This window comes from Ptychodera flava, chromosome 14 (assembly GCF_041260155.1).
Source record: "Ptychodera flava strain L36383 chromosome 14, AS_Pfla_20210202, whole genome shotgun sequence".
NCBI classification, from domain to species: domain Eukaryota; kingdom Metazoa; phylum Hemichordata; class Enteropneusta; family Ptychoderidae; genus Ptychodera; species Ptychodera flava.
The window spans coordinates 5,523,457-5,538,710 of NC_091941.1; the positions used below are offsets into that span (position 1 = coordinate 5,523,457).

The 15,254-nt window shown below is 34.3% G+C and overlaps 1 protein-coding gene across 1 annotated transcript in view; it reads left to right on the forward strand.

The window, feature by feature from the left end:
* LOC139149061 (serine/threonine-protein kinase Nek9-like) overlaps window positions 1–15,254 on the forward strand; it is a 110,629-nt gene that overhangs the window by 49,742 nt on the left and 45,633 nt on the right. The window lies entirely within an intron of this gene.

A 15,254-nucleotide genomic window follows, 5' to 3' on the forward strand; every position in this document is an offset into this window, starting at 1 on the left:
GCGTATGCACAACAAACAGTGTGAAACTGCAGCCATGTCCGTGTGTATCTGTGTCTACCGACTGCCTTTCATCAACCAAGTGTTGTATCGTCTACTTCATTTACAAATCATTGCCATCATCATATTCTCTTCATACCATCGTCTTTGTATTCCATTCTGTGTTGTTCTCTGCATGGTGTGCCGACTCTTTGAAAACACAACGTATTCTGTCTCCATCAGTTTAAAACCAAACAGAAAAGCTGAGTGCATGGGACCAATAACTCAGAGTTTGTTGACCTAGTCTGGTTTGTTCAAGCTAGTCATTGGTCAGTCAGTTGCCTGGATTTCACTGTGACAGATACCGCCAAATGCTCTAAGTTGGATGAAGAAGAGATGCCGATACATTCTGTTCCTAATGGATTGGATCTGAGGAACATTATGTTTGTCTGTAAAATATCCATATTGTGCATTAACTTTGATGCTGCAAGAATTTACCATGAATAGTTCAGAGCCAGCTGAGAGTGTGTATGTATAAGCAAACATGAGTAGATTTTTAAAATTAGATACAACAGTAGATTCAGATGTTGATGCCATGGAAACCTCTTTAGGACCCTGAAAAAAAAGCTTGTTCTATAATATTTTCTACACCATGGAATCATGTGCTACATACATCAGTATTCCGTGCTATGATTTCAGTAATGGAGAGCTTGCATAGTACTTGAATTAATGCCAGATGATGTGTGAGTCAAGTAAACCAGATGCCTGTGAATCCATAATGACACGTGGAGTACAAATGAACCCTCGCTGCTTATCGATCTATTGGACTTAAAGAATGGAGTAGACTGCGGAGAAAAATTATCTCAGTTCAGTAGACTTGAAAAAAAAATTCCTTTTCAAGGGACCGATGAAAATTATTGATCACACTTGTGCTGAGAAACTCAATAAGATATGATGAATTCAGACTGGCGAAATTGATTTTATTGTCTATTTCGCTTTCGCAATCACGCAGTAATTGACAGGGTTCATTGACCTCTTTTGGTTCTTTATTATCGTTTCCCTGGGTTGCTTTCTCTCAGGACTGTGTTTCTTTCCAGCGCTGCTTCAAGGTACAAAATTGAAACTTCAAACAAAAGATTAAGCAAGAAATGGGTTTTGTTGTGACAGATGATATTTCTCTGAGGCCTTGGAAAGCTAGGAAGCTGAGATGGGAATAAATTTACAGCTTAATGTTCACAACCAGCCCACAGAACTGTCAGACCTTCTTAATTTGACAAGCTGGAGCTCTCATCTGCAGTACTCAGGCTTTCAATTGAACATTAAGAATGCTATAAATTCCAGGTAGATTGATTCTGTTAAAAAAAATGATGTAGAGTTATACTGCCCACAGTTGATCATCATTTCAGGCACACTACATCAATGCCATTTTTACTGCTGCACTGTACATTAAGCACACTCTGATCCCATGTACAACTTGAATTGCTGCACACTATTTCCAACCAAGCAATAACTCTAATAATTGAAATCATTAGCAGAAATAGAACACTGTACTTCATGACAGGCGGGCTTTTATAGCCATTAAAGACACCCAGTTTAATAGCCAATGTTTTGCAACTTTTTAAAGTAATTGGTTCACTCTGCCTCAGGCTCTCTACTGTAGCTGTAAGATTTTTTCCTGATGGTACATGCAAAGTTGAAATCACCAATGTCAAATGAAGGGTAATGTTTGTGTAATATGTCTGTAAAATACTGATTTGTTTTTTTTCTACAAGCCAGGTGTCTGAGTTCTTCAAGTTTGTGTCAGTATCTGTTCTACTTCACCATCTTTACACAACCCTCCAATCTCAGCTCCCTTTCCATCCATTAACCTTTGTGGAAGTTTATAATATCTAGCTACATTATTTATATTTTTCCACAGGAATTTGACATAGTAATTGGTCTTATTATCCGATAAACAAAATATTATACTTCTCCTAGGGGCTTTTGTAATTGTAACACAATAAAACCTGGCAATACATTTTCCCAGATATTGACACTTACAATTTTAATCAGTACTAAAACTGAACAGAAACAGTTACTGTCTTTTCTCAGAAGCATAACTTAAACAATACCAGGCGTTTATTCCTTGCACTTGGAATAGCGCTGCAGAGATTTTTAGATATAACTGTTCAGAATTTTTATCATAATCCAAACTAAATTAAAGCAAACAAAATGATATTGATGTACATAAACACTATAGTTTGGCATACCTATCACGTGGTAATGTTGAAATAACTTTTCAATAATCTGCTAATATCTTCAGTTTCCTGGGACTATTCAGAAATTATTATTGCATAAAGATTTTCAACAGACTATTACCGTTTTTTTCATGCTGTTTTAGGAAAATCACAGTGTGTTATCATGTTACAATACTCCACTATTCCATGGTGCAAAGATGATTTCAAATTCTGATCATTGCACTGTGTTGTTTTCTTAAAAGTCATTAGATAGTGGCCAATATCTCTAAATTCAAGTGAGAACTTTAGAATTTCAAATTAACTTTTATTTCTGCCTGAATAAATTAATACGTCAACTTTGTGGTAGGCTGTTCATCATTGAACGTTAGAGATTTGGAACCTAGTACAAACAAAAACCTTGGTTGACTTTAGAAGTAAATTTTGCAGGGTCTGTTCTTCTGAAATGTGAAAACTTCATTCAAAGCAAAACATTTGCTGTCAAATTTTAATGGACCTGAACTGATCACATCTTACAAAGGTTTTCAAATATAGTTGGACAACATAATCGCATCTCAAACAAAGTTAGCACCACGTTGACAACAATGTTAAACCTAGTGTTTAGTTTCTCCTGATTCACACACTCTGATGTCCTTGCCAATTTATGTTGGAAATCAGATGTACACAGATTTCCACTCATCTCAAATAATGTAGGTCAAGATTCTATCAGATTTACACTCTCACACCTTTATTGTCAAATTGGAATCACATGAAAAGCAAATCAAAGTTGACACCAGCAGGTGTGCATCACAGCATTCTGACCGTACAGCAACAAAAAGAAAATCCCATTTGTTCATCCCAAGACAGTCAGATAGATGAGTAAAACTTCTATTTCAGTCTAACTCAACTCATTTCAACACAGGAGAGCCAAAAACCATTTAACTGGAAAGCTTTTATCCTCATTTCGAATTTCAATACCTGCACACAGCTACTTCTAAATACTAATAATGCTTCCCAAGGGTGTTCACTCTAGATTACAAATGAGTCGGTGGTGAATTTTTGAAAGATAACAGTATAAACCGAGGATTGCTTTAAACCCCCCAAATCTATTTTCCATACTCTGTATCAATGATAAATGAAGTACAGGGGAACTTTCAGTAATGATTCAGGTGCCACCCCTGACAAAACTCAGGCTGTTTTACAGCTCAATTTTGTAATTTCACATTACAATATCCATCAAGCTGACAGATTTTGTTGCAGGTTTGATGAGGTAAAATACAGATACAGACCTGAAAGTCATAAATATGGTACGTTGACTTTAGTGGTACGCAATCAGCTATCCCATTAGGGAGTTCAAGGTACGATGCAGGTTTTCAAACTTAATATATCGTTTTCATATCGTGTGAGTCGGCAGCAAAGACCCTGTGACTTGAACCCTCTAAAATTTACCGTCAAAATTTTAACAAATGGCCCAGAGCTTAATTCAAAGATAAATGATATACAAATTGTCCACTAATGTTTTTTTGTGATGGCAATTTCTCATCCTTTAAACCCAAAATTATTATCCATAACATCCTACAAAAATTTCAGTATTGCAACTTATGCCCATAACTATGTTTTTGAAGTGTTGCTTAATTTTGTCCGTTGTGGATTTTCTCACAAGATTGCTGTCTACACATGTTTCTGTATCATGTATATTGTATCGTGCAATTAGACAAAGAAATTATTTGTATAGAGAACATGCTACACAGCCTTTCAAGTTCAGATATACTGAGACGTCATTGAACTTTTCAATCCCTCAAAGGTCATTAACCCCATACTTTTATCAATCTGATCAGAGAATTATCTTTTTCTAATATCATACATCTCATGTGAAGGAAATTTCCTGTGCAGTATGCCACAGGCACCTATAACATATCTCTGTTTGATATCAGGCAATGAAAAAACGGATTTCCAAGTGGCTGGTTTCTAAAAAATCATTGATATAATCATGAAAGATTACAGACAGGTATAGTTTTTCTTGAACGTGCTTATACTCAATGGCTGGTAATTATCATTAAATGTGCTTGATAAATGTACATATGAAGAAATTTGGCCAATTACAATAATTGCTGTAGCTATTACTCCCATGTGGAATGGAAATCAATATTCCAAATAAAATGGAAAGATGACATTTTAATTACAATGGTATGCGTACAATAACCTGGTTGTCATCAGTGCTGGCACTTTCTGCCTGTTCTCCTGAAGATTGCACTCATTACATTCACGTTGTCCCAAAGTTAGATCCAGGGTAAATTTTAAACCTGAATTTAATGGCTGAAAAAACGAAGGTTTTTAGAGAATGGGAATGAGAAAACAGCTAAAAATTTAATACATATGATGAAGATGTAATTTTGATGATTAAGGAAATTTTGGTCATTGTCTTTTTTCAAGCAAGAAATAACACGCTTGTTGAACTCTGAGAAGAATACTTTTCCTCCCATATGTTTTAGGTCTTTCGTCAAATAATCTCATCGAACCCTGTCTCCAATTGATGGAAAATGAATTCCGTCAGCATATGAAGACAAGGTCATCTTTTATCACAAAATAAAACATGCTTCCTTTATATGTGTGAAAAGTCCAAGGGCAAATGATGAAATTTAGAAATGCCAATATGAAAAATATATCTATTTAATCATTTGGTCTTTTTTCAGCTGTTCTTTGATAAAGAAACAATGGGAATATTGAAGGTCAATTTTAACTCACTTGTGTAATAAGCCCATTTATCAAAAATTTACCCTTATTTTGCTACAAGTGTCTCTTGTCAGCTGTTTTCAATTTCAAGTTTGTGATTTATGTCTTCATCGAATGGGCCACATGCTGTGCATAATATTCACAGATTCCTGGCAACTTCTATTCTCAGCTGACAGCTTCTAAGTGCAGTTGTTTTTCCATTTTATATTCACCCAGCAATCACAAGGCATTTGTAGAACAATCTAGGTTTGAAAATCCTTGCTTTTATAGTTGTCTACTTTGGTCCATTCCCCTTTCCATCAGTTTTTGTGTTTTTTGGGGTTTTTTTTTTTGTTTTTTTGTTTTTTTTAAACTTTCTTAGCACACTATAATTTAAGTGCTTTTACAAAGAGACTGTGATATATTTTCAATGAAGTGAATGACAGACATCACTTTGTGACAGGAATGTGGTGGTTATGAAATGAGAATCCAGCCCTTCAAAGCATTGATACTTTCCTGCCAAATGATTGAGCCATGCACCACCCAAAATATCACTTTGACATTGATATTTGTCTATACTGATACTAGAATGATGTGGACCGTGTTTGTCATGCAATGGTAGACTATGGCCATGATTATTATTCTGAACACACTCTGAAGTTATCCTAGTAATTTTAACATATAGGTTAAGTAGTCCTTAAAATGTAGGTTTGCTAAACTGCAGTTCCATTAAGAAACTCAATATATGGGAAGAGATTTTAGGACATGACTTTATATAAACAGAGTAATATCAGTTGGAAATTTGGTGAGATATTTCAACAGATCACTCCAATTCACTTATGGTTGTGTCATTATAGTACAGCAGTAACGTTAAAATAGAATTGTTGAAATCTCAGAGAGTGTGTCTATATCCATACAAATGTTTTATTTTCTTTTAGATGCAATCTCTTTTCATCGCAATACTGGATCACAGAGATTTGACATTAATTCTGCTCTACTTTTATCTCAAAAGGACTTTGTTCACACCTGTGATTTGTACTGCCTTGATCATCCTTCCATGATACACACTGAGAGACTTTGAAGGATTTCTAGCCTCCACAGTCCTTTCTCTGTCTTCTATCTCTTAAGGTGGCTGGAAAGGCTATTTTTGAACCAATTCTTTTCTTAGAGTTAATGTCAAGTTTCAAGTGTTAGAATCAAGATATTTAGTTCAAATTTTCAGGATAACTCCTCTTAGTTAATACTTTCTCCAAAGAATATAAAAATTGTATATTTGCAGCCATGATTTTGAAATATGACACCAGTAAATATTAAAATGTAATTTTTCATATTTTGTACATACTTGAATTTAATAATAATTGGATAGTATTAATATTACCAAATTAGTTATAAATATGTTGACACTATTAATTGTAAGATTTGTATGGCAGGATTTGTAAATACAATTTGTTTTTATGATTTTACTTGGGTTTAGATATCAAAAAATTATTAAAAATTCTTTCAAATTTCAAAATATGATTTTTCAAAAAGTACTTCAAATACAGGAATACATATCTTATCTGTAACCTTGTTAATAGGCTGTAAAAATTCCATGTCCATATCTCATTTCAAAGTTGGATTAAATTGGTATATAATTATGTAGGGAAACTGTTATTCTGTCAAAAATGTTGAAAAAAGCCATATTTGCACCCCTCTTTTGAAGTCACAGAGCAGTCTTTTGGTAAATCTCACTTTTGACACCTCTTTGACACTCAAATAATCTAAAAATGCATTTACAATAGCAGTCACTCACTCTGAATGCAAGCACCGCCTTGTCAAACTTTTCTGAAAAACAGCAAATAATGACTTTCCCTTTTTAAACATTTTATTAAAAGCTAGGGGACCTCTACCATAGTTAATACACTAAGGACTCCCCAACTTCTTCTATTTGGTCAGTTTTTCAGAAGTTTCAACAGGCTGTAACTCTGCAATGCCTTTGTGCCCAAATGTCTAGTTTTTTTTATTCCACAGAGAATGTTGACTACTTGTATATTTTAATAGTTTTGTTGAAGTTTATAACTGACGCTCTAGCCTTTCCAACCACCTTAATCTTTACAATTTCACCAGATTACTTCTTTTCCCTTCTCCTCTAAACTTTTCCCACTTTGGAAAATCAAATTTATCATCACCATAGGCATATCAGTTTACTTTTGTGTGTGCTGAGCATTTGAGAGATGTTCTCAGTATTCCAATCTAGTGAATAATCGAGTCAAGATGCCACAAGTCTTTTTACTGAGGGCTAGGCATACATATACCAGGTAAACAGTCTTAGAAGCCTGGTACTGAACATATAAGCCGTCCCCACCTTTCCACTCACCCCATACCCTTCCACCTCACACCATAACCCTCCACCTCACCCACACCCATCCACCTCACCCACATCCCACACCCATCCACCTCACTCACACCCCATCACATCCCATACCCTTCCACCTCACCCATACCCCTCCACCATACCCCATGGCCTTTATATACCAAGGGCAACCACATTAGAACTATGGAATCCTTTAACATTCATCAGCTTAGTTTTAAGGAAAGCAGTGTTGACATGTTTGATACCAATTTGCATTTCTCATTTAAAGTACTTGTCATATATTAAAAGATCAAAATCTTGTGGTTATATATTAAAAAGAGCTGATGGCTGCAATGTATTCAGTCAAGTTAGTCATTTATCTGAATTTTTTTCATCTGTATAATACTTCTGTCCATAGATTGTATTTGTGCCTACTGTGTTGTATTCTGATTAGAGTTGTGTTTTAGCTGACATTTCCTGCCAACTTTAACCGTCCGACAAATTCTTCTGTCCTCTTCGTACAACTTTTCAGTTTGCAAACTTTGTAACAATTCATACATATACAGTGCTGTGAAAATTTAAGATTATTTACATTTGTAACTTTTCATTTTATAATTGTATCATTTTTAGCGATGTATTTACTCATCCACTCTATGCCTGAGAGTGTGCCATTCATATCATAGCATTCTCAAAAAAATTAGATCCCTACCTGTTTCAAACCTAGACACTTTATTTAGACACAATTAAAATGATAAAATGTGTAAGACTGTGTTTATTGAATATGTTTATACATATTGGTTCTTTCAATTTGCATGATAGTTATACCGTTTTATTATTCTATGCATTTTTTTCAATAAGACATGGAAAATTATTCTTACTCCAAGAGCTTTAAAATAAACCCCCATAAGTGATAGATCAGGACAGAATTGTAACTCTTTGAGATTCCAAATATCTGTTCCTGAGGCACATTCTATCTTTAAGATAGAATGTGCCTCAGGAACAGATATTTGGAATCTCAAAGAGTTAACCTGTTCACCCCTAGTTTCCTGTATACAGGTCCAACTTTACCATAGAAAACAATGGATTTGGGCCAAACCATGTTGGTGAAAGGGTTAAACCTGATGTTGGCAATGCATAATGAGGGCTGGGGTAACTTGTAGAGAAAAATAACTGCAAAAATGTCAGATTTGTAACTTCACTGAATCACGCAATGAAAATTTAGGTGTTTGATAATATTCTATTTTCAAGTACATTTTTGTCATCATACAGAGAGTGATTTCTACAGCTGCATATAAGCCATATCACTCTAAAGATGTGTAAAATAGCTTGAAGAAATTGGATAAAGTGGTATAGATGCATCTATTTGTTTATGCTGCAGGGCTTTAATTTGATTTTGTTGTGCTCTTTACAGTATCTTATAAAAATCAGCATTATTTTACTCAGTGTCTATGTTTTATGTTTTGTACTCCTTTGTTACAAGTTTATTGTTGTCATACCTGAACACATATCCATCAATGGATGCCAGCAAAAGGTCAATGTGCGATAAACCTAACTGTTTAGATCCTTTGGTAGGTGGATGATTTTTATCCGATATAAACCAATATTTTTACCTGGCATAAGAATTATTGGAAATATATCTCTGTTCAACATCAACCGGCTAAATGTCAAAGTTAGTAAGGAGGTTGGAATTAAGTTTCTATAAACACTGAATGTTTGAGGCTGTCATATACTGGTTGAATTATGCATAAAATATTCTTCTTGTGTTCTGTGAAAAATTTTAGAAAAATAAATTATGGAAAAACACTACGAAGATGGGAGTAAAAATGAATGGGGTTGAAACTCAATTTATGAGCTATTGAAATCCTTGCAAGAAGTAATTTATTGATTCAGAGAAACTAGCCTTGTGACATTTTGAAATGTACATGAGCAGATATGAAAGTTTTCAGTTTGAAGAAGCTGAAACTGTCAGTTTAGCAGAAAAATGATGATATTCATCATTCCTAGATTGCAGTTATCAGAAATTTCATTTTGTAAATGGCAAATGACACTTGTATGACTATATGTTTGTGATGTGATATGTCATTTTGAATGTATAGCTACGTCTGTGTTCAGCAATTGTCAGCAATAACAATTCATTTTTGTCCTGCAAATTTCCACCTTTGTGCAATACCTTTATGAATATGTTTTTGTGTATTTCATGTTTAATTTATCGTTTTCTAGTTTTTCGTTGCTGTGTTTTTAATTGCTGTGTTTCTTCATAAAGATTTTATGTTGCATGAACCCTGTCTCATTGTGTCTATTTTTCCCTTCTTATTGCTTTCAAACCATTCTAATCTTCCACCAGTTTCAGTTGTTGTTAAACATGCATGGTCCGACTTTTCCTTGTTCCCCTTTTCTGTTCCGAGTCTCCAAGCTACTGACATCCTATGAGTATGTCTCTACAGCACAGATAGGTTCACTGTAAAGGTACACTGCTCAAGTATTTTCTAGAAGGACTTTATCAAAGTCCAAAATATTTCAAGAAAACCCCAATGAAGATACCTAGGATCTTTTACGATATCTGTTCAAATATCAGACATCACAGGTTCCTGTACCTCTGATGAGCAGGTTTTCTAAATTTATCAAAAAACGGTATCTCCACACTGCATCCAAGTTCTTAGTTGTAAATTATGCAGTAGTTAATTTGCATATACCGTTCACTATTTCAGGTAGCACAGATCACTTCAGGAATAAATTTTGTCAAAAAAACGGTAAAAGGGTTTTTAAATAAACCTTCATATTTCTCAAAAAGAATACTTCCTCCAATTCCATCCTCTGTTCTCTCCTGGGTTTGACCACCGACTTTTAAAATTTTTCCAATTACTTTTGAATGGAGTTATACCTTAAAGTGCACCCATTTGTGTTTGTTTTTGTGTACAAACGAAACTTATCACATCAGAAGATCCATTCGCAAATTTGCTTTACATAGTTACAGATACAAATAATGAAATATTACATTAAACATACATAAATAATGCATAAATTAAGATATCTATTCCAAGATATGCAATGCCACTGATAAAATCTTTTATTAAAAGTATAAATCATCTGGTAGCTAATTGGAAAATTCATATTTTAATTTATCACTCTTTTGAGGCAATAATGTAATCAAAAGGCATAAGAAAGTGATCGCATTGATCGCATTGGAAATTTGTATTCCAGAATTGATGAGGGAGGAAATTAGTTTTCCCGACAAAGGAATCCATTCCGTGCTGACAAAAGGATTGGATATCCATTATGAGAGAGGGTTAAAAGTTTAAAAGCAGTTTGATAATAACATTTGTCAACTTGAACTTTCTAAAATGTATCACAGCGGCCGACATTGCTTTCTCTTTTTAGATGGGCAATTTTATTTTTTGCAAAGAAAGGAAGCAAGTGTCCTGCAGCTCTCTTTTCATTCTTATTCTTGTAGGTTCAATTGTAATGAGTACGGTTCATTTGGTCCCAGGAAGAAATATATGGAATATCAAGCCTTTATTTCTTAATACCTTTGTCTTCAAAAAGAATGAGGGATAGTGGTGGTTTGAATAAGCCTATTATTTGTGTTGAATGATATTCAAATTGTACTACGTACCCTAGGTGTATGGTAAAACCGTTTTAGCCATTTCACTGGAAAGAACCGGCGGTAACAATGAAGATAACTTCAGTGTGTGTGTGCATCAAACTTGAGCGGTAAACGTAGAAATTATCAAGTAGGTCAAACAAACATCAAAAACCTTTTCGGTAAAGAAGGCTTTGCATCAAGGATTTTATTTGGTAGGGATTAAAAATGTGAAAAATACTTTCTAACATATTAAATGAGACATTTTATTAGCTCCACTGTCAGCAACATTGAGCTTATATGATAAGTTGATGTCGTCCGGACTTTGTATATTGCAAGCTTTTTTTGGCCGATTCCTTTAATATTTAAAGTACAGGTCCCCAGGGATGACCTTTAATAATCAGATTTGTTAAAATTGTGATGAAATATGGAAATTTGTATTTTTGAGGCTAATTATGCTATTTTTTTGGCAAAAATCTACTCATTAACAGCTGGTCTGACAGTTTTGATATTTGGTATACAGATCCCTAGGGAAACCTTATTAACATTTGTTCAAATTGTGATGAAAAATGCAAATTTGTATTTTTGAGGATTTTTTGTCATTTTTGGTAAAAAAATCTTTTAAAAATCTTCAAAATTACTGGTCAAACAGCTTGGATATTTTGAGATATAGGTCCTTAGGTTTGACCTATTTCAGATTTGTTCAAATTGTACATAAATATGCAAATTTTTTACAAGGCAATTGTCATTTTTAGCCAAAAATTTTTTTCATCAAAACCTCTTGTCTGATAGTTTTAATATTTATATGCAGGTTCATTGGGATGATCAAAATATGATATATTCAAATTATGATGAAATTACAATTTTATATTTTTGGGGCAATTTTTACATTTTTGGTCAAAAAATTTGTTTCTCAAAAACTACTGGGCAGGTTTGATAGTTTTGATATTTGGTATACAGGTTCCTAGGAATTATCTTAATGTGGTATATTGATGAAATTATGATGAAATCTGCAAATTTGTATTTGGGGAGGGGGCAATTTTGGCCATTTTTGATCAAAAATTTTATTCTTAAAAAAATATTCATCTGATAGCTTTGATATTTGGTAGACATGTTCATAGGTGTGTCACAAACAGTTTTTGTCTACATAACACAGTGGAGCGCTGTCAGCCATTAGATCGCTTGGTTGTATACAGTGCATTGATCAAGCTTATTTGTATGTTGATGTACGATAGAAGAACATATAGGTTGTGTTGATGTTTTTACTTGTTAATAATGTACAGCGCTAAACTCTTTGAACGTGAAGAAAATATTGGAATGACTAATTAGCAAGGACAGATATAAACTATCAGAGATTAAAGCTTATGTCGTGGTATTACCGTCTGTACATTGGTTTCCACATGAATGCATACAATTGGATATTGTTTAAGAGATCCTGTTTGACTGTCTTACTGACAACCTCATGTAGCCAACAAAACTGAACAATACATGTGGCCCTAGTTCTCACTATCAGTACAGAGAACAGTACGTGAAAGTGTCATGATGTAGTGGTTTGTAGCACAATTCTGTGACATTGTTTTCCCCTTGTGATTTTTGAAATCAATAGCCCAGTAAATGTTTCCATGGTTCCCTGATGCTTTTGCTAGTCATCTCTGGTCAGAAATTAAAAAGGGGGGCTTGGAACATTGGTTTAGCAACTTGATCACAGCTCAGTAGATGGAGTACCATACTCACAATTAGAGGATGGACAGTTGGAAACTCTGTATTGCTCAAGGCCCTGTGCCATTTACCAAGACACACATCATTGTGTCCCCCTAACTAACCTAGGAGTAATGGATACCTCAACAAATAATATGTGTAAAATAAAAAGAAATAATCTTTTTAAAATGCACTTTCTTTGACCTTTGCAGTGAAGAAAACCTCCCCTTTATTACAACTTTTGAATGATTTAATTACTCCTTATGTTTTATCATCTTAAAATTTTTAATGAAAAATCAGGAAAAGTTGCCAGTGCTTTCATGCTTTTTAAACAGAAACTCAACTGACAAAAGAGAAATCAGCAAACTTTATGTACAGTATGCTTTGTAATCATCTTTATTTTGTCACAGTTTAAGCTTGAAATTGGCATTTTGCCAAAAAACTTTGAAAATAGGCACTTTGCCAAATTTCAAGCAAAAAGGCCTTTTCTGCCCATTGTTACCAAATATAAAACTGTGTCACATTCTGATATCCTCACAATACATACTCTCGTTACGATTATTTTGAAAATCAAACCAACCAATTGTGAAATTTCATGTATATTGCTCTCTTACTTTTGCCACTGAGGGCACTCTGTTTACCTCCTCTGATAATACAGGAACAACAATCTACCACTGTTTGATCAATCTGTTCCATAAGTCACTCCACTGATCTAGGTCTGCAAATATAAAAGCATCTATATTTACTTTTGGTATTGGAAATTTAATCTGTTCTCATGGAAATAAAACAAAATATGTTCTTTACCATTGTATATTGACATTTGTTCCGAAATGAATTTCTGTATATCATTCCCTTCCATTTCAAAAGTACAGTTGGAGCCCCGGGCAGTGCCTGTAAATTAAGTTTGAACATGTTAACCAAAAGAATGTCTTTTTGTATATTTTTGAAACTTAAACAAGCATGTCATGGAATTGTTTCACAGTTTATGTATCAAGTTGCAACAGGTATTAACATACTGTGTAAACATGGGTAGGTTGTGTTTTTGCATTGAATACTATGTTATCAACATGGTAGTAGCTTACTATAAATATGAAATGAAATTTAGAATGGAATGAGTAAGCCCCAAATATTATTGATTTTAATATGTACCGGCAAGAAACTATAAATCTGACCAAAGACCAGTGTTTGTCCAGTTATCTTCTGCATTGAAGTTCTGAAGACTTCACAACTATGTTGTCTTATTCAGAGGATAAAAGATGAATTCTAATCGTTGAATTTTTTAAATAATATATTGATGGTTATGCTGTCGTTAATACCAAAACTTGTTTATGAAAGCATGTCCCCTTACCATTTTTTCCAACAGTTTTAGATTACAAAAAGCAATCTGTTTTATGAAATGTGATGTTGTCTGTCATGAAGTTGTGATTGCACCAGGTTGCAACGTCAAGCAAAAAGTTAATTAATTTGAGACACGTTTACACTGAAAAGTTGGTGTTTGATGAAGAATTCACAATCATGATAAATATGGCCTGTGATTAACAGTGCAGGCAGTGGTTGTCTCTGTCCTGTATTCTGATTGGCTGAATCACAGAGTCACATGCTGAATTATAAAAAAGGGGTTTTCCAGATGTCATATTACTAAATTAGTAAGAAACTTGATTCCTCAGCATGTGCCATCGTTTGTAAGTGACAAGCACGCCACAGCTCAACAGTGAACTCTCAATATTGACTTTGAAAGAAAGATTCATGTCACAGATCGCTTTAGTAGGCAGGCATTTAAATTTGGGAAATCCTGTCTGAAACATTAGAATATTGCTGCCCTAGAATTGCTCTATTTTAGTTCAGCATGGTAATCTATATTTGCACTTTATAGGAGCATCACATTCCTTCACGTAGATGCGTCATCACTTCTGTTGGGCATGTGGCTATTGTCGTTCCACTCATGTTGTTTACGCAGCCTTGCTATTAATAAACAATTTGAATTGAAGCAAATAACAGCCTGAAAGTTGAGTGTACCAAGGGCTCATTGAAAAATACTGCCCGGGGTATGGAAGCAGCATGCTGTTGGTTGAGTTAAATGTCTGCATATAAAATGCAATCTGTGCGTGGATGTTGGTGTTATAATCAGTTACATAAAGTTCTAATTTACAATCTAGCTATTCCTAGCTGGATGCACCTGGAATCAACAGATAGATTTTCAAATTTTCAAAATCTCATTAAGACCAGAAGATGCATGCTTTGTAATAGTTTGGCAATATAATGTTAGAGAAGAAAAGACGATAAGACTCAGAATTATATTTTCATCTTTTGCACTGCGTGACACTATTCAGTTTTCATACCAATCAATAAAATACAAAATGTTATCTTTCTATCTACACATATTGAATTTCTTAGTCTGCAAGTTTACAATTGGTACATGCATATGTTGGGGGGTTTGGGATCCAATCTCTGGCCTTGAAATCCAGCATTTAAACTGCAAGGACCGTGTGTTTTCCAGTATCATGTGTACTTTAATATATATAATTCTGCTTTTTCAGTTGTGCCGCCTGGGAAGGGTTAACATCCTGGAAACAACTGGGCTGGGACACACCCTGTCCATAAATGAAGGCAATCCACAAATAGATTAAAGTACATGTATTTCAAATGAGGTTCTATTATAGTCATTAAATGTGCAGGCGGTCTGCTAGCTGTTTCACCATCATGGGTCTGTGGCTGAGGATGTGCGTGATTACACGCATCTCGG